This window comes from Salmo salar, chromosome 29 (genome assembly GCF_965601325.2).
Source record: "Salmo salar chromosome 29, fSalSal1, whole genome shotgun sequence".
NCBI lineage: Eukaryota > Metazoa > Chordata > Actinopteri > Salmoniformes > Salmonidae > Salmo > Salmo salar.
The window spans coordinates 32,218,086-32,244,689 of NC_138319.1; the positions used below are offsets into that span (position 1 = coordinate 32,218,086).

The 26,604-nt window shown below is 44.5% G+C and overlaps 1 protein-coding gene across 1 annotated transcript in view; it reads right to left on the bottom strand.

Moving 5' to 3' along the window:
- Window positions 1-24,981, bottom strand: part of LOC106590590 (catenin delta-2) — a 597,564-nt gene extending 572,583 nt beyond the window's left edge. Inside the window, exon 1 of the mRNA XM_045710617.2 lies at window positions 24,658-24,981. The gene's annotated coding sequence lies outside the window, so the exon portion shown is untranslated. The remainder of the gene's footprint in view (window positions 1-24,657) is intronic.
- Between the last annotated feature and the right edge of the window lie 1,623 nt (window positions 24,982-26,604).

Here is a 26,604-nt window from a genome sequence, read left to right on the forward strand (position 1 = left end):
AACTGAGTGAGTAGTGTTTAGTCTGAAGTCCAACCTGGAACTGAGTGAGTAATGTCTAGTCTGAAGTCCAACCTGGGACTGAGTGAGTAATGTCTAGTCTGAAGTCCAACCTGGAACTGAGTGAGTAATGTCTAGTCTGAAGCTTTATGAAAGCCAAGAAGAAAAATACATTACAAGGATATATTTTACTTTATAAGGACTGAATGCTAAGTTAAGGCTACCAAGCTTGCTAGGACAGAACAGATAGAACTTCAATTAGCACTGAGGTGTGAAATGAGAGGTGTCAAAGCCTTTGAGCCCAACAATGGCAGGAGAGTCTCAGCCTACCTCACCCAAATCCAGAGGCCTTTGAAGCCCCCTCCCGCTGTTCGGAGACCATCCCCTGGCATTTTCTACAAGGAATCTGCTACCAGAAAAAGGTTTCTCCCAAGAGTGCGTGAAACATACTCCCGTTGCCTGCTGCACTGCTGCTTGGATTCCACCTGGCAATCTGTTCACCGTCTGCCCTGGCCTGTCTCCCATATCTGGTACAGGTACCCCAACCACACCCCCTCATTCACCTCCAGGACACATGCACTGTTGGGGAGAGTGACTCTGAACTTACAATGGCTAGCCCAAAGTCAATATATTGTTTTCTTGTGCTTCATGCTATTTGCCTCATGACTCCTGCATGCTTTGTTGACTATGAACATGCTTGTTTACCCAAACGTGGGACAGACTATGTTTGTTCCCACACTCGGGACTCTGACTCTCTCTGGGTTACACGGACTCTTGGCCTCCCATCCTATTCTAACCACCTCTTGCCGGCTTTGTATTCATGTTACCTGATGAAATTGCTGTACAATGTGATCTTGTTGGCATCTAATGCACATTCAAATGTCATAAATCAACACTGCAGAGCTCTCCCTGTTCTCTGCCGTGCCCTGATTGTTTTACTGCTGATGATATCTGGTAATGTGCATGTACACCCTGGCCCATCTACTGTTGCTAGCCCCAATTCTGACTTGTGCTCTGATATCTGCTTCAATGATTTCTGCTCTCCTAAAAGCCTGGGTTTTCTGCACGTTAACACTAGAAGCTTATTACATAAAATGGATCAATTGAAAGTGTGGGTTCACAGCTCCAATCCAGATGTGTTGGTCATTACTGAGATATGGTTAAGGAAGAGTGTTTTGAACACTGATCTTAACCTTTCTGGTTTCTTTTTCGGCAAGACAGATCTTCCAAAGGTGGTGGAGTGGCAATCTTTACAAAGGAAAACCTTCAGTGCTCGGTTATCTCCACCAAGTCTGTCTCCAAACAATTTGATTAGCTGGTTTTAAGCATTAAACTTTCAAATAGCTCTTTGTTTACTGTTTCTGGGTGTTATCGTCCTTCATCAGCACCAGCCTGTACCCTACCTGCCCTAAGCTCTCTCCTGGCCCCTTACACTAAGTCTGAATTTGTCCTGATAGGTGACCTAAACTGGGACATGCTTAAACCACCTGGACAAGTCCATAAAGCAATGGGACTCCCTAAATCTTTCTCAGATTATTAGCAATCCCACACGGTATGACTCCAAACACCCAGAAAAGGCTACTCTCCTTGATGTTATCCTCACAAATAATCCTGATAGGTATCAGTCTGGTGTTGTCTGTAATGACCTTAGTGATCAGTGTTTTACAGCCTGTATTCCGGAATGGCTGCTCAGTGAAACGACCCGTCCTGATTTGTCCTAGATGCTTGCTAAAAACTTTAATGAGCAAGCCTTCCTTCATGACGTGGCCTCTGTAAATTGTATTATAGAATCAGCTTGATCCCCTCAGTTGAAGACACTTGAACCTTCTTCTTTGATATTTTCTGCGGTATTGTCAACAAACACACCCCCATAAAGAAAATGAGAATTAAAAACAGCTTCAGCTCCTGGTTCGACCTTGATCTTGCAGAGTTACTCCACCTCAAGAATTGCAATTGGCGAAAGGCTCGGCACATGCATACTCAGGTTGACTGACTCTCGTTCAGGCGAGTGAGAAATAAGTGCACTCAGGCTATCCGGAAGGCCATAGTTAGTTAATTTAAGGAGCAGCTGCAAAGTTAGTTACTTTAAGGAGAATAAACCCTCCTCCTCACAGCTGCCCATGTCCCTTAATGTTGATGATGTGATTGTTACTGACAAGGAGCACATGGCTGAGCTCTTTAATCACCACTTCATTAAGTCAGGATTCCTATTTTGACTCAGCCTTGCCTCCTTGACCGTCCAACATTTCCTCATCTCCCACCCCTTCTAATGCGACTCGCCCCAATGATCCTCCCTCCTTTTCCCCTGCTACAAAGTTTCTCCCTACATGCGATCACTGAGTCCGAGGTGCTAAAGGAGCTCCTTAAACTTGCCCCCCAAAAACGTCTGGGTCAGATGGTTTAGACCCTTTCTTCTTTAAAGTTGCTGCCCCTATCATCGCCAAGCCTATCTGAGATCTTTTTAACCTGTCTCTCCTTTCTGGTGAGGTTCCCAGTGCTTAAAAGGCAGCCACAGTGCACCCTTTAATTTAAAGGGAGAGATCAAGCTGATCCTAACTGTTATATGCCAATTTATATTTTTCCCTGTTTATCAAAAGTGTTGGAAAAACTTGTCAATAATCAACTGACTAGCTTTCTTGATGTCTATAGTATTCTCTCTGGTATGCAATCTGGTTTCTGCTCAGGTTATGGATGTGTCACTGCAACCTTAAAGGTCCTCAATGATGTCACCATTACCCTTGATTCTAGCTTATAATACGGTAGACCATTCCATTCTTGTGGGCCGACTAAGGAGTATTGGTATCTCTGAGGGGTCTTTGTCCTGGTTTGCTAACTACCTCTCTCAAAGAGTGCAGTGTATGAAGTCAGAACATCTGCTGTCTCAGACACTGCCTGTCACCAAGGGAGTACCCCAAGGCTCATAGGCCCCATGCTCTTCTCAATTTACATCAACAACAAAACTCAGGCAGTAGGAAGCTCTCTCATCCATTTATATGCAGATGATACAGTCCTATACTCAGCTGGGCCCTCCCCGAATTTTGTGTTAAATGCTCTACAACAAAGATTTCTTAGTATCCAACAAGCTCTGCCCTTAACCTTGTTCTGAACACCTCCAAAACAAAGGTCATGTGGTTTGGTAAGAAGAATGCCCCTCTCCCCACAGGTGTGATTACTACCTCTGAGGGTTTAGAGCTTGAAGTAGTCACCTCATACAAGTACTTGGGAGTATGGCTAGACGGTACACTGTCCTTCTCTCAGCAGATATCCAAGCTGCAAGCTAAGGTTAAATCTAGACTTCGTTTTCTCTATCGTAATCGCTCCTCTTTCACCCCAGCTGCCAAACTAACCCTGATTCAGATGACCATTTTACCCATGCTAGATTACATACACGTAATTTATAGATTGGCAGGTAAGGGTGCACTCGAGCGGCAAGATGTTCTTTACCATTCTGCCATCAGATTTGCCACCAATGCTCCTTATAGGACACATCACTGCACTTATTTATAAAACCCTCTTAGGCCTCACTCCACCCTATCTGAGATACCTACTGCAGCCCTCATCCTCCACATACAACACCCGGTCTGCCAGTCACATTCTGTTAAATGTCCCCAAAGCACACACATCCCTGGGTCACTCTTCTTTTCAGTTCGCTGCAGCTAGCGACTGGAATGAGCTGCAGCAAACACTCAAACTGGACAGTTTTATCTCCATCTCTTCATTCAAAGACACAATCATGATCAATCTTACTGACAGTTGTGGCTGCTTCGCGTGATGTATTGTTATCTCTTCCTTCTTGCCATTTCAAATCAAATGTAACTTTATTTGTCACACGCGCCGAATACAACAAGTGTAGACCTTACCGTGAAATGCTTACTGACAAGCCCTTAACCGACAGTGCAGTTCAAGTAGAGTTAAGAAAATATTTACCAAATAGACCAAAGTAAAAAATAAAAATAAAAAGTAACGAGGCTATATACAGGGGGTACCGGTACCGAGTCAGTGTGCGGGGGTACAGGTTAGTTTAGGTCATTTGTACATGTAGGTAGGGGTGAAGTGACTATGCATAGACAATTAACAGCGAGTAGCAGTAGTGTACAAAAGGGAGGGGGGGTCAATGTGGTGATTTGATTAATTGTTCAGCAGTCTTATGGTTTGGGGTAGAAGCTGTTGAGGAGACTTTGGTCCTAGACTTGGCGCTCCGGTACCGCTTGCCGTACGGTAGCAGAGAAAACACTATAACTTGGTTGACTGGAGTCTCTGACAATTTTGTGGGCTTTCCTCTGACACCGCCTATTATATAGGTCCTGGATGGAAGGAAGCTTGGCCCCAGTGATGTACTGGGCCGTACGCACTACCCTCTGTAGCACCTTACATTCAGATGCCGAGCAGTTGCCATACCAAGCGGTGAGGCAAACGGTCAGGATGCCCTCGATGGTGCAGCTGTAGAACCTTTTGAGGATCTGGGGACCCATGCCAAATCTTTTCAGTCTCCTGAGGGGGAAAAGGTTTTGTCGTGCCCTCTTCATGACTGTCTTGATATGTTTGGACCATGATAGTTTGTTGGTGATGTGGACACCAAGGAACATGAAACTCTCGACCCACTCCACTACCACCCCGTTGATGTTAATGGGGGCCTGTTCAGCCCGCCTTTTCCTGTAGTCCAAGATCAGCTCCTTTGTGTTGCTCACATTCAGGGAGAGGTTGTTGTCCTGACATCACACTGCCAGTTCTCTGACCTCCTCCCTATAGGCCGTCTCATCGTTGTCGGTGATCAGGCCTAGCACTGTTGTGTCGTCAGCAAACTTAATGATGGTGTTGGAGTCATGTTTGGCCATGCAGTCGTGGGTGAACAGGGAGTACAGGAGGGGACTAAGTACCCACCCCTGAGTGGCCCCAGTGTTAAGGATAGCGTGGCAGACATGTTGTTGCCTACTCTTACGACCTGGGGGCAGCCCGTCAGGAAGTCCAGGATCCAGTTGCAGAGGGAGGTGTTTAGTCCCAGAGTCCTTAGCTTAGTGATGAGCTTTGTGGGCACTACGCTGAGCTGTAGTCAATGAACAGCCTTCTCACATAGGTGTTCCTTTTGTCCAGGTGGGAAAGGGCAGTGTGGAGTGCAATTGAGATTGCGTAATCTGTGTATCTGTTGGTGTGTGATGTGAATTGGAGTGGGTCGAGGGTGTCCGGGAGGATGCTGTTGATGTGAGCCATAACCAGCAATTTCAAAGCACTTCATGGCTACCGACTTGAGTGCTACAGGGCGGTAATCATTTAGGCAGGTTACCTTCGCTTCCTTGGGCACAGGGACTATGGTGGTCTGCTTGAAACATGTAGGTATTACAGACTCGGTCAGGGAGAGGATAAAAATGTCAGTGAAGACAATTGACAATTTGTCCGTGCATGCTTTGAGTACACGTCCTGGTAATCCGTCTGGCCCAGCGGCTTTGTGAATGTTGACCTGTTTAAAGGTTTTGTTCACATCAGCTACCGAGAGCGTTATCACACAGTCATCCAGAACAGCTGGTGCTCTCGTACATGCTTCAGTGTTGCTTGCCTCGAAGTGAGGAAAAAAAAGCATTTAGCTCGTCTGGTAGGCTCGCGTCACTGGGCAGCTCGAGTCTGGGTTTCCCTTTGTAGTCTGTAATAGTTTTCAAGCCCTGCCACATCCGACGAGTGTCAGAGCCAGTGTAGAAGGATTCAATCTTAATCCTGTATTGACGTTTTGCTTGTTTGATGGTTCGTCTGAGGGCATAGCGGGATTTCTTATAAGCGTCCGGATTAGTCTCCGGCTCCATGAAAGCGGCAGCTCTAGCCTTTAGCTCGATGCTGATGTTGCCTGTAATCCATGGCTTCTGGTTGGGATATGTACGTACGGTCACTGTGGGGACAATATTGTCGATGCACTTATTGATGAAGCCGATGACTTGTGATGGTGTACTCTTCAATGCCATTGGATGAATCCCAGAATATATTCCAGTCTGTACTAGCAAAACAGTGCTGTAGTGTAGCATCCGCGTCATCTGACCACTTTCATGTTGAGCGAGTCACTGGTACTTCCTGCTTTAGTTCTTGCTTGTACGCAGTAATCAGAAGGATAGATTTATGGTCAGATTTGCCAAATTTAGGGCGGGGGAGAGCTTTGCATGGATCTCTTTGTGTGGTGTAGGATTTTTTTTGCTCTAGTTGCACATGTAACATGCTGGTGAAAATTTGGTAAAACTCATTTAAGTTTGCCTGCATTAAAGTCCCCGGCCACTAGGAGCGCCGATTGTACCATGTTTTGTGCTGCTGCCATGATGTGTTGCTACCATGTTGTCGTCATGTTGTGTTACTACCATGCTGTGTTGTCATGTGTTGCTGCCATGCTATGTTGTTATCTTAGGTCTCTCTCTTGTCGTGATGTGTGTTTTGTCCTATATTTTTATTTACATTTTTAATCCCAGCCCCCGTCCCCACAGGAGGCCTTTTGTCTTTTGGTATGCCATCACTGTAAATAAGAATTTGTTCTTAACTGACTTGCCTAATTAAATAAAGGTTTAAAAAAGATACAAAATAAAAATGACAACAAAATGAACAACAGTGTAATCTAATTAGTCCTTCGTATTTGGGTTGTGCTCAGGTAAAACAATTGGGCTAATCTATCTTTCCTAGTCCTATTCTTGAAGATCAAATTAATTGGAATGACTGTAAATCTGACAAACTTTGGTTTTTAATGAAAATATATAGCCTAATTGTATTTTTTGTATTGAAGTAAAAAGCAATGCGTTAGAATAAGCCTTCATAACCTATTAACTCTCTAGCCATTATACTGGCTCACAGACACATGATTGGTCAGAAATGTCTATATATAGGCTTTACAGAGTAACTACCAGTGAAATAGGCTATAAACACAATCCCATCACCTGGATTGAAGAGAGGAAATTATTTATAAACCTGAGAGAAAATGAAAAACATATTCTCACAGGTGCAGATCAAAGGGGCAGACCACAGGGGCAGATCACAGGGGGCAGATCACAGGGGGCAGATCACAGGGGGCAGATCACAGGGGGCAGATGCATATCACAGATGCCACACAGACATGGAAAATCAAGACAGAAACTCATCTTCCCACAAGTGCATTTATACAATTTCTCCCACATAATTTCCCACTTGACCAGTCAAAAGGAAAATACAACGGTATAGCTTCTCAAACACACAACCATAAACACACACACCTCTCCACTTCTGAAGACATATTATGTGTAATGTAATTTTCCACCATCTCTCTCTCTCTCTCTCTCTCTTGCTCTCTCTCTCTCTCTCTCTTGCTCTCTCCACAGGAGAATCAGATATATTTATTTTTTTATTTTATTTTTATTTCACCTTTATTTAACCAAGTAGCCTAGTTGAGAACAAGTTCTCATTTACAACTGCGACCTGGTCAAGATAAAGCAAAGCAGTGCGACACAAACAACAACACAGAGTTTCACATGGAATAAACAAAACATACAGTTAATAACACAATAGAAAAAAAAGTATATATACAGTGTGTGCAAATTAGGTATGATAAGGGAGGTAAGGCAATAAATAGGCCATAGTGGCGAAATAATCACAATTTAGCAATTAAACACTGGAGTGATAGAGACTGGAGTGATACTGGAGTGCAAGTAGAGATACTGGGGTGCAAAGGAGCAAAATAAATAAACAAATAAAAGTATGGGGATGAGGTAGTTGGATGGGCTATTTACAGATGGGCTATGAACAGGTGCAGTGACCTGTGAGCTGCTCTGACAGCTGGTGCTAAAAGTTAGAAAGGGAGATTTGAGTCTCCAGCTTCAGTGATTTTCGCAATTCGTTCCAGTCATTGGCAGCAGAGAACTGGAAGGAAAGGTGGCCAAAGGGGGAATTGGCTTTGGGCGTGACCAGTGAAATATACCTGCTGGAGCACGTGCTACAGGTGGGTGCTGCTATGGTGACCACTGAGCTGAGATAAGATGGGGCTTTACCTAGCAAAGACTTATAGATGACCTGGAGCCAGTGGGTTTGGCGACAAATATGAAGCGAGGGCCAGCCAACGAGAGCATACAGGTCGCAGTGGTGGGTGGTATATGGGGCTTTGGTGACAAAACGGATGGCACTGTGAAAGACTGCGCCCAATTTGCTGAGTAGAGTGATGGAGGCTATTTTGTAAATGACATCACCGAAGTCAAGCATCGGTAGGATGGTCAGTTTTACGAGGGTATGTTTGGCAGCATGAGTGAAGGATTCTTTGTTGCAAAATAGGAAGCCGATTCGAGATTTAATTTTGAATTGTAGATGCTTAATGTGAGTCTGGAAGGAGAGTTTACAGTCTAACCAGACAACTAGGTATTTGTAGATGTCCACATATTCTAAGTCAGAACCGTCCAGAGTAGTGATGCTGGACGAGCGGGCAGGTGCTGGTAGCGATCAGCTGAAGAGCATGCATTTAGTTTTACTTGCATTTAAGAGCAGTTGGAGGCCGCGGAAGGAGAGTTGTATGGCATTGAAGCTCGTCTGGAGGTTATTTAACACAGTGTCCAAAGAAGGGCCAGAACTATACAGAATGGTGAAGTCTGCATAGAGGTGGATTAGAGAATCACCAGCAGCAAGAGCGACATCATTGATGTATACAGAGAAAAGAGTCGGCCCGAGAATTGAACCCTGTGGCACACCCATAGAGACTTCCAGAGGTCCGGACAACAGGCCCTCCAATTTGACACACTGAACTCTGTCTGAGAAGTAGATGGTGAACCAGGCGAGGCAGTCATTTGAGAAACCAAGGCTGTTGAGTCTGTCGATAAGAATGTGGTGATTGACAGAGTCGAAAGCCTTGGCCAGGTCTATGAATACAGCTGCACAGTATTGTCTCTTATCGATGGAGGTTATGCAATCGTTTAGGACCTTGAGCGTGGCTGAGGTGCACCCATGACCAGCTCAGAAACCAGATTGCATAGCGGAGAAGGTACGGTGGGATTTGAAATGGTCGGTGATCTGTTTGTTAACTTGGCTTTCGAAGACCTTAGAAAGACAGGGTAGGATAGATATAGGTCTATAACAGTTTGGGTCTAGAGTGTCTCCCTCTTTGAAGAGGGGGATGACCGCGGCAGCTTTCCAATCTTTGGGGTTCTCAGACGATACAAAAGAGAGGTTGAACAGGCTAGTAATAAGGGTTGCAACAATTTCGGCAGATAATTTTAGAAAGAGAGGGTTCAGATTGTCTAGCCCGGCTGATTTGTATGGGTCCAGATTTTGCAGCTCTTTCAGGACATCAGCTATCTGGATTTGGGTGAAGGAAAAATGGGGGAGGATTGGGCAAGTTGCTGTGGGGAGCGCAGGGCTGTTGAACAGGGTAGGGGTGGCCAGGTGGAAAGCATGGCCAGCCATAGAAAAATGCTTATTGAAATTCTCAATTATCGTTGATTTATCGGTGGTGACAGTGTTTCCTAGCCTCAATAAAGTGGGCAGCTGGAGGAGGTGCTCTTATTCTCCATGGACTTTACAGTGTACCGGAACTTTTTGGAGTTTGTGCTGCAGGATGCAAATTTCTGTTTGAAAAAGTTAGCTTTTGCTTTCCTAACTGCCTGTGCATATTGGTTCCTAACTTCCCTGAAAGGTTGCATATCGCGGGGGCTAGTCGATTCTAATGCAGTACGCCACAGGATGTTTTTGTGCTGGTCAAGGGCAGTCTGGACTGGAGTGAACCACGGGCTACATCTGTTCCTGGTTCTACATTTTTTGAATGGGGCATGCTTATTTAAGATTGTGAGGAAAGCATTTTTAAGAATAATCACGCATCTTTTTCTGACGGAATGAGGTCAATATCCTTCCAGGATACCCGGGCCAGGTCGATTTGAAAGGCCTGCTCGCTGAAGTGTTTTAGGGAGCGTTTGATAGTGATGAGGGGTGGTCGTTTGACCGCAGACCCATTACGGACACAAGCAATGAGGCAGTGATCGCTGAGATCCTGGTTGAAGACAGCAGAGGTGTATTTGGAGGGCAGGTTGGTTAGGATGATATCTATGAGGGTGCCTGTGTTTACGGATTTGGGGTTGTACCTGGTGGGTTCATTGATACTTTGTGTGAGATTGAGGGCATCAAGCTCAGATTGTAGGATGGCTGGGGTGTTTAAGCATGTCCCAGTTTAGGTCACCTAACAGCACGATCTCTGAAGATAGGTGGGGGGAAATCAATTCGCATATTGTGTCCAGGGCACAGCTGGGAGCTGAGCGGGGTCTATAGCAGGCGGCAACGGTGAGAGACTTGTTTCTGGAAAGGTGGATTTTTAAAAGTAGAAGCTCAAATTGTTTGGGCACAGACCTGGATAGTAAGACAGAACTCTGCAGGCTATTTATACAGGTTGTGTCAGTTTGCTCCAGTCTAGCTAGCTCCAGTCTAGCAAGCTCCAGTCTAGCTAGCTCGTCTAGCTAGCTCCAGTCTAGCTAGCTCCAGTCTGGTTACCGCCAGTCTAGCTAACTCCTGTCTAGTTAGCTCCAGTCTAGTTAGCTCCAGTCTAGCAAGCTCCAGTCTAGTTTGCTCCAGTCTAGCTAGCTCCAGTCTAGTTAGCGCCAGTCTACTAGCTCCAGTCTAGTTAGCGCCAGTCTACTAGCTCCAGTCTAGCTAGTTCAAATCTACAAGCTCCAGTCTAGCTAGCTCCAGTCTACTAGCACCAGTCTATCTAGCTCCAGTCTAGTTAGCTCCAGTCTACTAGCTCCAGTCTAGCTAACTCAACTCTACTAGCTCCAGTCTAGCTAGCTCAAGTCTACTAGCTCCAGTCTCGCTAGCTCCAGTCTACTAGCTCCAGTCTAGCTAGCTCCCATCTACTAGCTTCATGGACATGTATATTTAAACAGCTGTGATGCACACACAGACTACATTGTGTTTCGTGGCCGGTCACTTACAATACATCAATGTCGTGTGTGTAGACACCTTACAACCCCTGGATAATATGATGGTAGAGAGGGGAAAATGCAGACCATATAATTTTAGTGCAGAGTCAGAAAAACCAACTCCCAGCAAGACAAAGCTAGAAATGTGTGTCCAACATGAGATAACAGCTACTGTCAACCTCTACTATCCACCTCTCACACATACACACTCTGAAACACGCATCCCTCCCACCTCCTCACCCCACGTTAGGGGTAACTCTGGGATAGATTATTCACGCCTGGGGAAATCATGATGATCTTCGCTCAACAGGCAAGGCTTCTCTTTGATGCTCAATTAGCTTTGGGAGCCCTGGCTAGCCTAACCAATTACCAATCTGCTGCCTCGAGGAGAGCGACAGGCAGGCAGGCAGGCAGGCAGGCAGAAACACTGTTCACATGGTGAGGCCACCACAGACATATCACTTTCACCGGGCCCTAGTCTCTATGCTAATGCCTCCCTTCATTTGGTTAAAAAGCCACCATTGGAATAATTGATGATAATTATAGCACTGCACATCATGTTGTGATTTCTCTGCCATCCTCTCTCTTTCATTCTCTCACCATTTTACTCTGCCTCTCTGCGTCTCTCGCTCTCTCTCTCTCTATCACGGTCTCTCAGTGTCTGTTTATATCTCTCTGCCTCCCTCTACCCCTCTCTCTTTCTCCCGAATGGAGGGATGTATGAGGAAGGAGGGGGGAAGAAGTGAGGGAAACCGATTTGCTGAGATGCTCATTAGGAGGGAAAAGAGATGCTGTCCTCTAGAGAGAGACAAAAGCAGCCTTCTCTCAACTCTCCTTTCCTTGTAGCCTTTCCTTGTACCTGCTCCTTGTTTCAGTTCCTTGGGCCTTAGTCTCCTTTCTCAGGATCTTGCCAAGTCTCTTAATAGTCCTTGTTCTTGCTAAGTGTGTGTGTTTTTTCCCCTTACAGGCTGACTTACATTGTTGTTTTGGAGGAGGCCACACTCACCACAGCCACAGGTCTACAACACCACACCTCCTGGACCACCAGGTCTACAACACCACCAGGTCTACAACACCACACCTCCTGGACCACCAGGTCTACAACACCACCAGGTCTACAACACCACACCTCCTGGACCACCAGGTCTATAACACCACCAGGTCTACAACACCACACCTCCTGGACCACCAGGTCTATAACACCACCAGGTCTACAACACCCCCAGGTCTACAACATCCCCAGGTCTACAACACCACCAGGTCTACAACACCACACCTCCTGGACCACCAGGTCTACAACACCACCAGGTCTACAACACCACCAGGTCTACAACACCACACCTCCTGGACCACCAGGTCTACAACACCACCAGGTCTACAACACCACACCTCCTGGACCACCAGGTCTACAACACCACCGGGTCTACAACACCACCAGGTCTACAACACCACCAGGTCTACAACACCGCACCTCCTGGACCACCAGGTCTACAACACCACCGGGTCTACAACACCACCAGGTCTACAACACCACCAGGTCTACAACACCACCAGGTCTACAACACCACCAGGTCTACAACACCACACCTCCTGGACCACCAGGTCTACAACACCACCGGGTCTACAACACCACACCTCCTGGACCACCAGGTCTACAACACCACCGGGTCTACAACACCACCAGGTCTACAACACCACCAGGTCTACAACACCCCCAGGTCTACAACACCACCAGGTCTACAACACCACACCTCCTGGACCACCAGGTCTACAACACCACCGGGTCTACAACACCCCCAGGTCAACAACACCACCAGGTCTACAACACCACCAGGTCTACAACACCACCAGGTCTACAATATCCCCAGGTCTACAACATCAAACCTCAACCCAATTGAACAGTTATGGGAGATTCTGGAGCAGTGCCTGAGACAGCATTTTCTACCACCATCAACAAAAAAACGAATTATGGAATTACACACACACACACACACACACACACACACACACACACACACACACACACACACACACACACACACACACACACTCAAAGAGAACACTAACTCCCAGGGAAACGTTCTAGAACAGTGTGAACTTTCTGTCATGTGCTACCGGGCCGGCAGATGAACAGACTGGTAGCCTTCTTTTATACAAAACACTTTCCCTCCCCTTGCAGAGAGAGAGAGGGATATATTCACCTCACTGCGCATACAGTTGCTCACATAATGAAGGACAAAGCACTTCACACCCATTAATGACTTCTACCGCACATAAAGAGGGTAATCCTTTGGAAATTAACAGGTTGGATAGATAGAGAAAGAAAGAAAGTGAGAATGAGAACACCAATGTGACGAATACGCTATATTTTTTGCTCTTTACTTTAATTGCTGTTTGATCTGGCTTTGGAATTTAACGTTTTTACTGGTGTTTCGGGTTTGCCTGAGCCCAACATTTTTACTGGCGTTTTGAGTTTGCCTGAGCCCAACGTTTATCATTAAGCTTTTCACTTTTACTTTTTTTATCTGCTCCACCACGCACCTGTCTGGTACAGATACTCCCGTCACACTCCCCCCTCTCTCCCGAGCTTTCCTCTCCTACTCAGCCTTCCCGCCCTGGCCTGTCTCCCCCGGTCTGTCACAGATACTCCCGTCACACTCCCTGTCTCCCTCTCTCCCGAGCTTTCCTCTCCTACTCAGCCTTCCCGCCCTGGCCTGTCTCCCCCGGTCTGTCACAGATACTCCCGTCACACTCCCTGTCTCCCTCTCTCCCGAGCTTTCCTCTCCTACTCGGCCTTCCCACCCTGGCCTGTCTCCCCCGGTCTGGTACAGGTACTCCCGTCACACTCCCCCCTCTCTCCCGAGCTTTCCTCTCCTACTCAGCCTCCCGCCCTGGCCTGTCTCCCCCTGTCTGGTACAGGTACTCCCGTCACACTCCCCCCTCTCTCCCGAGCTTTCCTCTCCTACTCGGCATTCCCACCCTGGCCTGTCTCCCCCTGTCTGGTACAGGTACTCCCCCCTCTCTCCCGAGCTTTCACTCGCTTCCAGCACACACATACATGCACACACCGCAGACATTGGACTGATCTGAATTGTATGTAGGTTAATTTACTTGTGACTCTTATGTGAGCTTTATTCAGAAACAATTTAATGAACTAGCATAGACCTACTATTTATTTATTTGATCTCAGACTTTCATAGCCTACTGGAGTTATTTTGTTGCCATTGTATTTTTTTCTTGTGCTTTGTGCTATTTGCTCCATGACTCCTGCGCTCTTTTTATATTTTTTAGGGGGTAGATCAGCTTTAATTTTGTGGATAGATTGTAGCTTCCATCATTGTAATTGTCTGCATCATTTCCAATCCCTCATATATTTTGGGGGTAAATATATAGACTTCCGTTTCAAAGACAGGGGTCACTTAGAAATGTCCTTGTTTTTGAAAGAAAAGCACATTAAAATAACATCAAATTGATTATAAATACAGTGTAGACATTGTTAATGTTGTAAATGACTATTGTAGCTTGAAACTGCAGATTTTTTATGGAACATCTACATAGGCATCCAGAGGCCCATTATCAGCAACCATCACTCCTGTGTTCCAATGGCATGTTGTGTTACCTAATCCAAGTTTATCATTTTAAAGGCTAATTTATCATTAGAAAACCCTTTTACAATTATGTTAGCACAGCTGAAAACTGTTGTACTGATTAAAGAAGCAATAAAACTGGCCTTCTTTAGACTAGTTGAGTATCTGGAGCATCAGCATTTGTGGGTTCGATTACAGGCTCAAAATGTCCAGAAACAAAGACTTTCCTCTGAAATTCGTCAGTCTATTCTTGATCTGAGAAATGAAGGCTATTCAATGCCAGAAATTGCCAAGAAACTGAAGATCTCGTACAATGCTGTGTACTACTCCCTTCACAGAACAGCGCAAACTGGCTCTATCCAGAATAGAAAGAGGAGTGGGAGGCCCCGGTGCACAACTGAGCAAGAGGACAAGTACATTAGAGTGTCTAGTTTAAGAAACAGACACCTCACAAGTCCTCAACTGGCAGCTTCATTAAATAGTACTCGCAAAACACCAGTCTCAACGTCAAAAGTGAAGAACTGACTCCGGGATGCTGGCCTTCTAGGCAGAGTTGCAAAGAAAAAGCCATATCTCACAGTGGCCAATAAAAATAAAAGATTAAGATGGGCAAAAGAACACAGACACTGGACAGAGGAAGATTGGAAAAAAGTGTTATGGACAGACGAATCTTAGTTTGAGGTGTTCGGATTACAAAGAACATTCATGAGACGCAGAAAAAATGAAAAGATGCTGGAGGAGTGCTTGACGCTATGTGTCAAGCATGGTGGAGGCAATGTGATGGTCTTGGGGTGCTTTGGTGGTGGTAAAGTGGGAGATTTGTACAGGGTGAAAGGGATCTTGAAAAGGGAAGGCTATCCCTCCATTTTTGCAACACCATGCCATACCCTGTGGACAATGACCCAAAGCAGAGCTCCAAACTATGCAAGAACGATTGAGGGAAGAAGCAGTCAGCTGGTATTCTATCTATAATGGAGTGGGCAACACAGTCACCGGATCTCAACCCTATTGAGCTGTTGTGGGATCAGCTTGACCGTATGGTACGTAAGAAGTGTCAATCAAGCCAATCCAACTTGTGGGAGGTGCTTCAGGAAGCATTGGGGTGAAATCTCTTCAGATTACCTCAACAATTTGACAACTAGAATGCCAAAGGTCTGCAAGGCTGTAATTGCTGCAAATGGAGGATTCTTTGACGAAAGCAAAGTTTGAAGGACACAATTATTATTTTTATTAAAAATCATTATTTAAAACCTTGTCAACGTCTTGACTATATTTCCTATTCATTTTGCAACTCATTTCATGAATGTTTTCATGGAAAACAAGGAAATTTCTAAGTGACCCCAACCTTTTGAACGGTAGTGTATACAGATCTTTAAAAAATACATTTTCCTTTCTTATTTTCCACAAACCCTACCACCCCTCTCCTAATTCGAGTGAACTAATGAACAACAACACTTGGGCTTCTACTTCGAGCTTATACATACTATATACATTTTACGGACACAATCTATTTTATAATAGTTATATTTTGTTTGTTTTTAGTCCTGGCCTTCCTCTAACCTCCACCACTCCCATCTATTTCTGATGTCCATCCAGTTTGATTTCTATTTGCCATATATTTTTAACTGTGCTATTTCACAAAAGTTCTGAACTTAAATACATTTTACATCCTGCACTCTTTGTTGACTATGAACTTGCTCGTTTGTCTGACCATATGACAGGCAATGTTTGTCCCCACAATCGCGACTCTGACTTTCTATTGGTTACACGGATTATTGGCCTCCCATCCTATTCTAACCCCCTCTTGCCGGTTTGGTATACATGTTAGCCGATGAAATTGCTATACAATATGATCTTGTTGCCATCTGATGCAAATTCAGATGTCATAAATCAACACTGCAGAGCTCTACCTGTCCTCTGCTGTGCCCTGATTATATTGCTGATGATGATATCTGGAAATTTGTTAGCCCAAATTCTGACTTGTGCTCTGATATCTGCTTCACTGATTTCTTCTCTCGTAAAAGCCTGGGTTTTCTGCACATTAACACTAGAAGCTTATTACCTCAAATTGATCAATTGAAAGTGTGGGTTCACAACTCCAATCCAAATGTGTTGGTCATTACCGAGACACGGTTAAGAAAGAGTGTTTTGAAAGCTGATGTTAACCTTTCTGGTTATAACCTTTTTCGGTAAGACTTACCAAGGAACAACTTCAGTCCTCAGTTGTCTCCAACAAGTCTGTCCCGAAACAATTTGATTTGCTGGTTTTAAGCAAATGACTCTTTGTTGACTGTTGCTGGGTGTTATTGTCCACCATCAGCACCGACCTGTACCCTACCTGCCCTAAGCACCGGCCTGTACCCTATCTGGACCCTACCTGTACCCTACCTGCCCTAAGCACCGGCCTGTACCCTATCTGGACCCTACCTGCCCTAAGCACCGGCCTGTACCCTATCTGGACCCTACCTGCCCTAAGCACCGGCCTGTACCCTATCTGGACCCTACCTGTACCCTACCTGCCCTAAGCTGTCTCCTGGTGTTTTCTGTAATGAACTTAGTTATCACGGTTTTACAGCCTGTGCTCATAATGGCTGCTCAGTTAAACAACCTGTCTTGATTTGTCATAGACGTTTCTGAAAAACTTTAATGAGCAAGCCTTCCTTCAAGACCTGGCCTATGTAAATTGGTATACAATCAGCTTGGTCCGCTCTGTCGAAGACGCTTAGACCTTCTTTTATCTTTTCAGTGGTATTGTTAACAAGCACGCCCCAATAAAGATAATTAAAAACAGCTTCAGCTCCTGGTTTGACCGTAATCTGGCAGAGTTACTAAACCTCAAGAACAACATTTGGGGAAAGGCTTGGCACACAAATACTCAGGCTGACTGGCTGTCGTTCAGGCAAACGAAACAAAAGTGCACTCAGGGTATCCGGAAGGCCAAAGTTAGTTACTTTGAGGAGCAGTTCTCTCTCTGTAGGTCTAACCCCAAGAAGTTCTGGAAAACGGTTAAAGACCTGGAGAATAAACCCTCCTCCTCACAGTTGCCCATGTCCTTTAATGTTGATGTGGTTGTTACTGACAAGGAGCTTATGGCTGAGCTCTTTAGTCACCACTTCATTAAGTCAGAATTCCTATTTCCCTCCTTGCCCGTCCAACACTTCCTCATTTCCCAGCCCTTCTAATACATCTAGCCCTGATGTTCCTCCCATTTCTCCCCTGCCCCACTACACAGCTTCTACCTGCAGGCACTCACTGAGTCTGAGATGCTAAAGGAGTTTGTTAAACTTGACCCCCCCAAAAAAATCTGGGTCAGATAGGCCTGTTATGGTGACCATATTACTTCCACACCAGCAGTCACGAGTCAAGAAGGCAGTCAAATTCCACATGGCTTCTCCAAGCTCTGATGCTGCTGATGGTCATTAGTAGCCTACCAAACTTGCTAACAGCCTGGAACTCAGCACTCTATTGTCCCTCTAATCACTCTGACATAAATGCAAACGTGATCAAAAACCTAATCAAGCACTTCATGAGAGCCCATGAGTTCATGTTGCACAACATTTCTATAGTCTATGCAATTGCAGGAGAAAACAGAGGAGGATCCCATCAGCTTTCTATAGGCTAGACCTACTATATTTATTTCTCAACTTTCCTAATCTACCTACCTCATCCCCATATTGTTTTTATTTAGTTTTCTGCTCTTTTGCACACCAGTATTTCTACTTGCACATCATTATCTGCTATTTATCACTCCAGTGTTAATTTGCTAAATTGTAATTACTTCTCTACTATGGCCTATTTATTGCCTTACCTCCTCATTCCATTTGCAAACACTGTATATAGACTTTCTTTATTTCTATTGTGTTATTGACTGTACACTTGTTTATTCCATGTGTAACTGCGTTGTTGTTTGTGTCGCACTGCTTTGCTTTATCTTGGCCAGGTCACAGTTGTAAATGAGAACTTGTTGTCAACTAGCTTACCTGGTTACATTTATTTTTTAAATGCCAAGCGTAAGGCAAGAACCAATGCCTTTTTTTGCGACTTTTTCTAATTATAGTCGCACACCTAGCCCATAGGCCTATATGTTTTGCTATGGTTTGCATCACAACTTAAGTGGCCAAATAATAACTTCTTAAAACTAAGCACATGAATCCGCTTTACAAGAGGTGTAGAGCCTAACTGGCATATATAAGCAACGTGTGAGTTTCAAGTTTGGGGAAGGTCATTTTTACCATAAAAATGCACCTTTATAGTAAAAGAATTACATGCATAATCACATTGATGGTCACTTTTGATAATGTTGTTTTCCTGCTAATGGAACATTCACACTTATAGCCTACTACCATGTGCGCATTGCTGCGCTTCTAATGTCAAGAAATAGCCTAATAGTTTATAAACATTTTAAGCTAAATGTTCTGATCTGTTATGTCAGCCTCATTGCGTAAAAAAATGTTTGGATGCTTGTGGTTGTATTAATTGGGGATCTATCGTATCCCACAACTGTCCCAGACTATGTCTGGAATATTTATTTCTCGCACAGAATAGGTCAACGTTTGTACTATGTGTGATAGTAGATTGACATAGGATAGTGCTTTTGCTGTTTGTTAGGCCTACTCATCTTGTTGGCCGACGAAAAGTAACTGTTGACAGTTCTTCCAATATCTTCAATATACGCTTCGAAATTGGATAAGGATGCTCGCAGTTGCATCCCCGATGTGTCTGTCTTCACTTGTAGCCTGTGAGAAAGTCACGTGATGGAGAGCCATGCTAGTGAGAGATGCTTTGGAGCACGCAGCACACAGGGAGAAGGGAATTATAATTATTATTCAGCCCAAGGGACAACGGCCATAAAACTTTTTTGATATTATCATTAGTTGCATAATACAGCCTTAGAATGTATTAAAAATCAAAACATTTAGCCTAACGTTTGTATAAATAAAGTTACATCAATAACTCTAAATTAACTGACTCAACACAGAATAGCCGCATGTGCGCACTCTGTCAGATCATTTGGAGAAAATATCCTTTCTATTTTATACAGCTTTGTTCAATTGTATTTTTCATACTATAAAATACTATAAAATAGTGCCACGGAATTCTAAGCAAATCTTTGTCTGTTAAATGAACTAGTGTATCCTACAGCCATACGGCGTAGCCAGATCAGGACCTAACATAAGGACAACTCAGAGTATGCTATTCTGTTCTTCTGAAATAGACTGCATTTTCTTCATATCATGTTTGTTTAGACCTGTCTAAAATAAAGCATGGATTTATTGTGATGGTAGGCTATGTTACATGGATTTTTTTAAATGTAGATGTTCCAAAGGTCTGCATCAGTGGCTTGTAGGAAGCTAGGAGATGCTAATGTGTTTATGTTAATCAATTACCGTGAGACCGGCAGTTATTTGCTTGATAATCACCGGATGACAAAATGTTATGACCGCCACAGCCCTAGGGTCAGATGGTTAGACCAGGGCTGCCCAACCCTCTTCCTGGAGATCTACTGTCCTGTAGGTTTTCAGTCCAACCCTCTTCCTGTAGATCTACTGTCCTGTAGGTTTTCAGTCCAACCCTCTTCCTGTAGATCTACTGTCCTGTAGGTTGTCAGTCCAACCCTAATTTAGCATATCTGATTCAGCTAGTTAAGGTCTTGTTGAGCAGCTAATAAGTACAATCAGGTGTGTTAAATTAGGGTTGGACTGAAACCCCACAGGATGGTAGATCTCCAGGAAGAGGGTTGGACTGAAAACCCACAGGACAGTAGATCTCCAGGAAGAGGGTTGAACATAAAACCCACAGGACGGTAGATCTCCAGGAAGAGGGTTGGACTGAAAACCCACAGGACAGTAGATCTCCAGGAAGAGGGTTGGGCTGAAAACCCACAGGACAGTAGATCTCCAGGAAGAGGTTTAGGCTGAAAACCCACAGGACGGTAGATCTCCAGGAAGAGGGTTGGGCTGAAAACCCACAGGACGGTAGATCTCCAGGAAGTGGGTTGGACTGAAAACCCACAGGACGGTAGATCTCCAGGAAGAGGGTTGGACTGAAAACCTACAGGACAGTAGATCTGTAGGAAGAGGTTTAGGCTGAAAACCCACAGGACGGTAGATCTCCAGGAAGAGGGTTGGGCTGAAAACCCACAGGACGGTAGATCTCCAGGAAGAGGGTTGGGCTGAAAACCCACAGGACGGTAGATCTCCAGGAAGAGGGTTGGGCTGAAAACCCACAGGACGGTAGATCTCCAGGAAGAGGGTTGGGCTGAAAACCCACAGGACGGTAGATCTCCAGGAAGAGGGTTGGACTGAAAACCCACAGGACGGTAGATCTCCAGGAAGAGGGTTGGACTGAAAACCCACAGGACGGTAGATCTCCAGGAAGAGGGTTGGACTGAAAACCCACAGGACGGTAGATCTCGAGGAAGAGGGTTGGGCTGAAAACCCACAGGACGATAGGTCTCCAGGAAGAGGGTTGGGCAGCCCTGGTGTAGACTCTTTCCTTTTTAAGATTGCAGCTCCTATTATCGCTGAGCCTTCATCTGCTCTCTGGGGAGTTTCCCAGTGCTTGGAAGGCAGCCACGGTGCATCCTTTATTTAAAGTAGGAGTTCAAGCTGATCCTAACTGTTGTAGGTCAATTTATATCTTGCCCTGTTATAAAAAAAAATTGGGAAAAACTTGACAACAATCAACTGACTGGCTTTCTTGATGTCTATAGTATTCTCTCTGGTATGCAATCTGGTTTCTGCTCAGGTTATGGATGTGTCTATGCAAACTTAAAGGTCCTAAATGATGTCACCATTACCCTTGATTCTAAGCAATGTTGTGCTGCTATTTTTATTGACTTGGCCAAAGCTCCAGAGTTCCTCTGTGGAGATGGGAGAACCTTCCAGAAGGACAACCATCTCTGCAGCACTCCACCAATCAAGCCTTTATGGTTGAGTGGCCAAACGGAAGCCATTCCTCAGTAAAAGGCACATGATAGCCCGCTTGGAGTTTGCGAAAAAGGCACCAAAACAACTCTTAGACCATGAGAAACAAGATTCTCTGGTCTGATGAAACCAAGATTGAACTCTTTGGCCTGAATGCCAAGCGTCACGTCTGGAGGAAACCTGGCACCATCCCTAAGGTGAAGCATGGTAATTGTAGCATCATGCTGTGAGGATGTTTTTCAGCGGCAGGGACTGGGAGACTAGTCAGGATCGAGGGAAAGATAAACGGAGCAAAGTACAGAGAGATCCTCAATGAAAACCAACAGGATAACGACCATAAGCACACAGCCAAGACAACGCAGGAGTGGCTTCGGGTTCAAGTCTTCCCATCCAACCTGACAGAGCTTGAGAGGACCTACAGAGAAGAATGGGAGAAACTCCCCAAATACAGGTGTGCCAGGCTTATTACGTCATACCCAATAATACTCGAGGCTGTAATCACTGCCAAAGGTGCTTCAACAAAGTACTGAGTAAATGGTCTGAATACTTATGTAAATGTGATATTTCAGTTTTTTGTTTTTAATACATTAGCAAAAATGTCTAAAAATCGGGTTTCCGAAAGCACTGTATCCAAGCTGCACGTTAATGTTAACTCTAGACTTGGTTTCCTCAATCATAATCACTCGTCTTTCACCCCAGCTGCCAAACCAACCCTAATTCAGATGACCATCCTACCCATGCTAGATTACGGACAAGTAATTTATAGATCGGCAGGTCAGGGTGCCCTCAAGCAGCAAGATGTTCTTTACCATTCTGCAATCAGATTTGCCACCAATGCTCCTTTTAGGACACATCACTGCACTCCTTACTCTTCTGTAAACTGGTCATCTCTGTATACCCGACGCAAGACCCACTGGTTGATGCTTATTTATAAAACCCTCTTAGGCCTCACTCCCCCCTGAGATATCTACTGCATCCCTCATCCTCCACATACAACACCCATTCTGCCAGTCACATTCTGTTAAAGGTCCCCAAAGCACACACATCCCTGGGTCGCTCCTCTTTTCAGTTCACTGCAGCTAGAGACTGGAATGAGCTGCAAAAAACACTCAAACTGGACAGTTTTATCTCCATCTCTTCATTCAAGACTCAATCATGGACACTCTTACTGACAGTTGTGGTTGTTTCACGTGATGTATTGCTGCCTCTACCTTTTTGCCCTTCGTGCTGTTGTCTGTGCTAACAATGTTTGTACCATGTTCGTGCTGCTACCATGTTGTTGTCATGTTGTGGTGCTACCATGCTGTGTTGTCATGTTGTGGTGCTACCATGCTGTGTTGTCATGTTGTGTTGCTACCATGCTGTGTTGTCATGTTGTGTTGCTACCATGCTGTGTTGTCATGTTGTGTTGCTACCATGCTGTGTTGTCATGTTGTGTTGCTACCATGCTGTGTTGTCATGTTGTACTACAACCATGTTGTGTTGTCATGCTGTGTTGTCATGTTGTGCTGCTACCATGTTGTGTTGTCATGCTGTGTTGTCATGTTGTTTGTTGCTACCATGTTGTGTTGTCATGCTGTGTTGTCATGTTGTTTGTTGCTACCATGTTGTGTTGTCATGCTGTGTTGTCATGTTGTGCTGCTACCATGTTGTGTTGTCATGCTGTGTTGTCATGTTGTGTTGCTACCATGTTGTGTTGTCATGTTGTGTTGTCATGTTGTGCTGCTACCATGTTGTGTTGTCATGTTGTGTTGTCATGTTGTTTTGTCATGTTGTGTTGCTACCATGTTGTGTTGTCATGTTGTGTTTATACCATGTTGTGTTGTTGTCTTAGATCTCTCTTTATGAAATGTTCTGGTGTCTCCTACTGTCTCCTCCTTTATTTGGTTTTATCCCAGCCCCCGTCCCCGCAGGAGATATTTTGCCTCTTGGAAGGCCTACATTGTAAATACGAATTTGTTCTTGACTTACCTAGTTAAATAAAGGTTAAATCAAAATAAAGTAAAAAGAGGAGAGATTCAGCTCAGTACCCATGGATAGCAGCCTCAAAGCTTGAATGTGGTGTGTGTGTGTGTGTGTGTGTGTGTGTGTGTGTGTGTGTGTGTGTGTGTGTGTGTGTGTGTGTGTGTGTGAGAGAGAGAGAGAGAGAGAGAGAGAGAGAGAGAGAGAGAGAGAGAGAGAGAGAGAGAGAGAGAGAGAGAGAGAGAGAGAGACAGAGACCGGACTTTGAGTTAATGGACACTCTTGAGGTTCGTCAAGGAGCTTTGTCGGTGTTGCCAAATTTGTTCTTGCTGTTGGTACCTAAATAATACACTAAGAATATTTTTGGACATTGGTTAACCAGATGTATCTTAATAATAAAAATGCTCCTGGGTACTCTGCTCCAACACATCTATGTACTCTTCCTCTTCTCCATCCCAAAGTCAAAATACTGCGCTGTGCCAAATAGCCCATGCAAACCCCTCCCTTACGCCCGCCACAGCTATCGATTAAACCAAGACAGGAGTGTGAGAAACGGAGAATGGAAGAATTCACATTTCTCCCTGCTTTTATCACCACCACAAACACCATCCATCTCTTTCCTTCTGTTTCCACGCCTCTATTTGCAGATGCATTGTTTTGTTTTATATTTTGATTCATTTCCAACGAATGTTAGGCTACTTAAAAAAAAACAGTATTCATTGTAGAACAATATCAAACGGGTATACTGCTATGTGTGAATCTGCTTGTTTACATTGTGTCTCTTTCTCTCTATATGCCTCACGCGCCGCTAACGGTAAGCTAAATGTGGGTCAGTCGGTGTACTGAACTCGAGCCAAATCCACACGCGCAAAACAGTCTAGGGTGAGCGAGCTCAGCACGGTCAGAATTGAACGGCTTCCCCCATGACCACGGTTCCTAATGTAATCTACATTACTGTCTATAAACCTATTTTGTATTACATTTTTTTATTTAACCTTTATTAAACTAGGTAAGTCAGTTAAGAAGAAATTCTTATTTACAATTTATTCTATTATCAACTTAGCGTTTATAACGAGTCTCTTTCATGTTTAAACTACTCCACATAGCCGCTTCAACTGCGTAAAAATAGGATTCATGCACGATCTGCAACTGCATAACAGCACGCATCAAAAACACCCTGGCTCATATTGGTCCTCTGCCAGGCTAGAGCATCTCATCTCCCGCTCCTCGCTGTGTGACAAGATGGAAGAGGATGAGGGAGGGAAACTAAAACACGGTAAAGCGGGATGACTTTGCACTTACCAAAATAAAATTCCCGGTAACGTCAACAACGACACTTATATCCACGTCTTCCTTTGGCAGCTTTCAGCAGTCCGCAGTGTGCTCAGAACGGAGCTTCTCTCTCACCGTTCCCTGCAGGTGGTCAGGGGGTGGACTGACCATTCGCTGGATGCTGGCGGGGAGAGGGAGAGGCATAGGCGGGGAGAGGAGGAAAGGAGGAGGCGGCGAAGCGGTGTTAGACTACAAAGCAATAGACTGGAGCGATGCACAGCAACGGGAGGCAAGAGCGCTGGAGAGGCAGGCTAGGCAGCTCGCCCGGTCTGTAGCTAATACACACACACACACACACACACACACACACACACACACACACACACACACACACACACACACACACACACACACACACACACACACAGCGGCATCCAGGTTGAGAGGCTCACATGTAGAAAGAGCGCCATCTTCAGGCCTTGAGAGAAGCATCTCTTCCAGAACTAAATACAATGGATAGAAATAGGACAATTATTATTGTGTAAAATGCAGAAAGTTAAAGTGCACGATGTTAAAAGAAGAAATTAAAGAGGACTTGCCTAGTTAAATAAAGGTTAAATAAATAAATACATTTTTTATCATTAATAGTAGACTTGGGGCTTGGTTGAAACGTGGGTTATAGTAACTGTAAATGATCACACTTTAAATCAAGCTGATCATTCATGGGGATTGACCCACAGTGATAACCTTGGGCACACACACGACTCCCGAGTCCCAACTCCAGTGGGCCAATGTCCTTCAGTGCAGTGTTCCAGATGTTGTAGTATTAGGTTAGGCAGTAGTTCACAGGGTCATGTTCTCGCTCATGGTCAAAGTAGAGACATTTAATTGAGGTAGATTTTTGATGATAGCTCTCTTTTTCTTTGTTTTCTGTCTGTCTGTCTTTCTAACAGGTATTGATCCCGAATCATCTGCACAGCTCAACAAAAACATTTGCCTGCTGAGCTAAAGCCTAGTCACAAGATCAGGGAACTAACATGAGTCTTCAGATGGGTATCCTATGAAGCAAGCTGGATCTACTGAGAGTTTTCTAAATCTAGCCAGCTTCAGTTAGCTTCCCATTCCAGCTCAGGCTTCACCCGTACTACAACGGTGGATATTGCTCGTCCGCCTGCCGTTAACTCTAGCAGGCTTGTAACAGCGCGTGCATGTTGCACATGGCTAGCCAAACGTCGAACTCTTCATTGAGACATTGCTGAAAGATAAATCAGTTGGCAAGTCAGTGCCACATTTTCATTGGTGCCGAAATCAAAATGAAAGAAAAGTTATCTTGCAAATTCAGCAGGCTAATGTGTGAAAAATACTTTTAGAAGTGCCATCTTTATTGTAGTACTTCGGTGTAGTTATCAATGCACGAGCACATTTCTTCCCCACTCCTATCAGTAAAATAATTGTATTAAGTCATACAAACGTAAAATGTGCGTGAAGTTTGCAATGCATTGTCATTACAAAATGTGTAACGTGATAGGTATTTTTGAACACACAAAAACATTTGTTTAATAAAATATGTAATCAGTTGCTTTCCTGAAATGAATTGGATGATGAAGCAATCTTTCCGAGAGGGATGGAATCTGATTTCATTGGTCCACAACTCGTGGCTCAGATACTTCATTCCGAATAAAAATGTACTGTCCACAACGCATAATGCATGTAACAAACAGTTACATAACCTACAGCATGGTCAAGCAAGTTAATGTTTCCAACATTTTCGGACTACTAAACAACTATTGATTTAGAACCACAGAGAGTCACTGCAAGTCACAAAGAAAACAGGAGCTGCCTCCACTATTCCAGCACCATTTCAACTTCAACATTCAACATCATCAAATCAGCTATGCTTAGTCTAATACAGTGACAACTAAAATATACCAAGAACAAGTTTAGTCCAATCAACGTAAGCTAAATATGGTGGCTGTC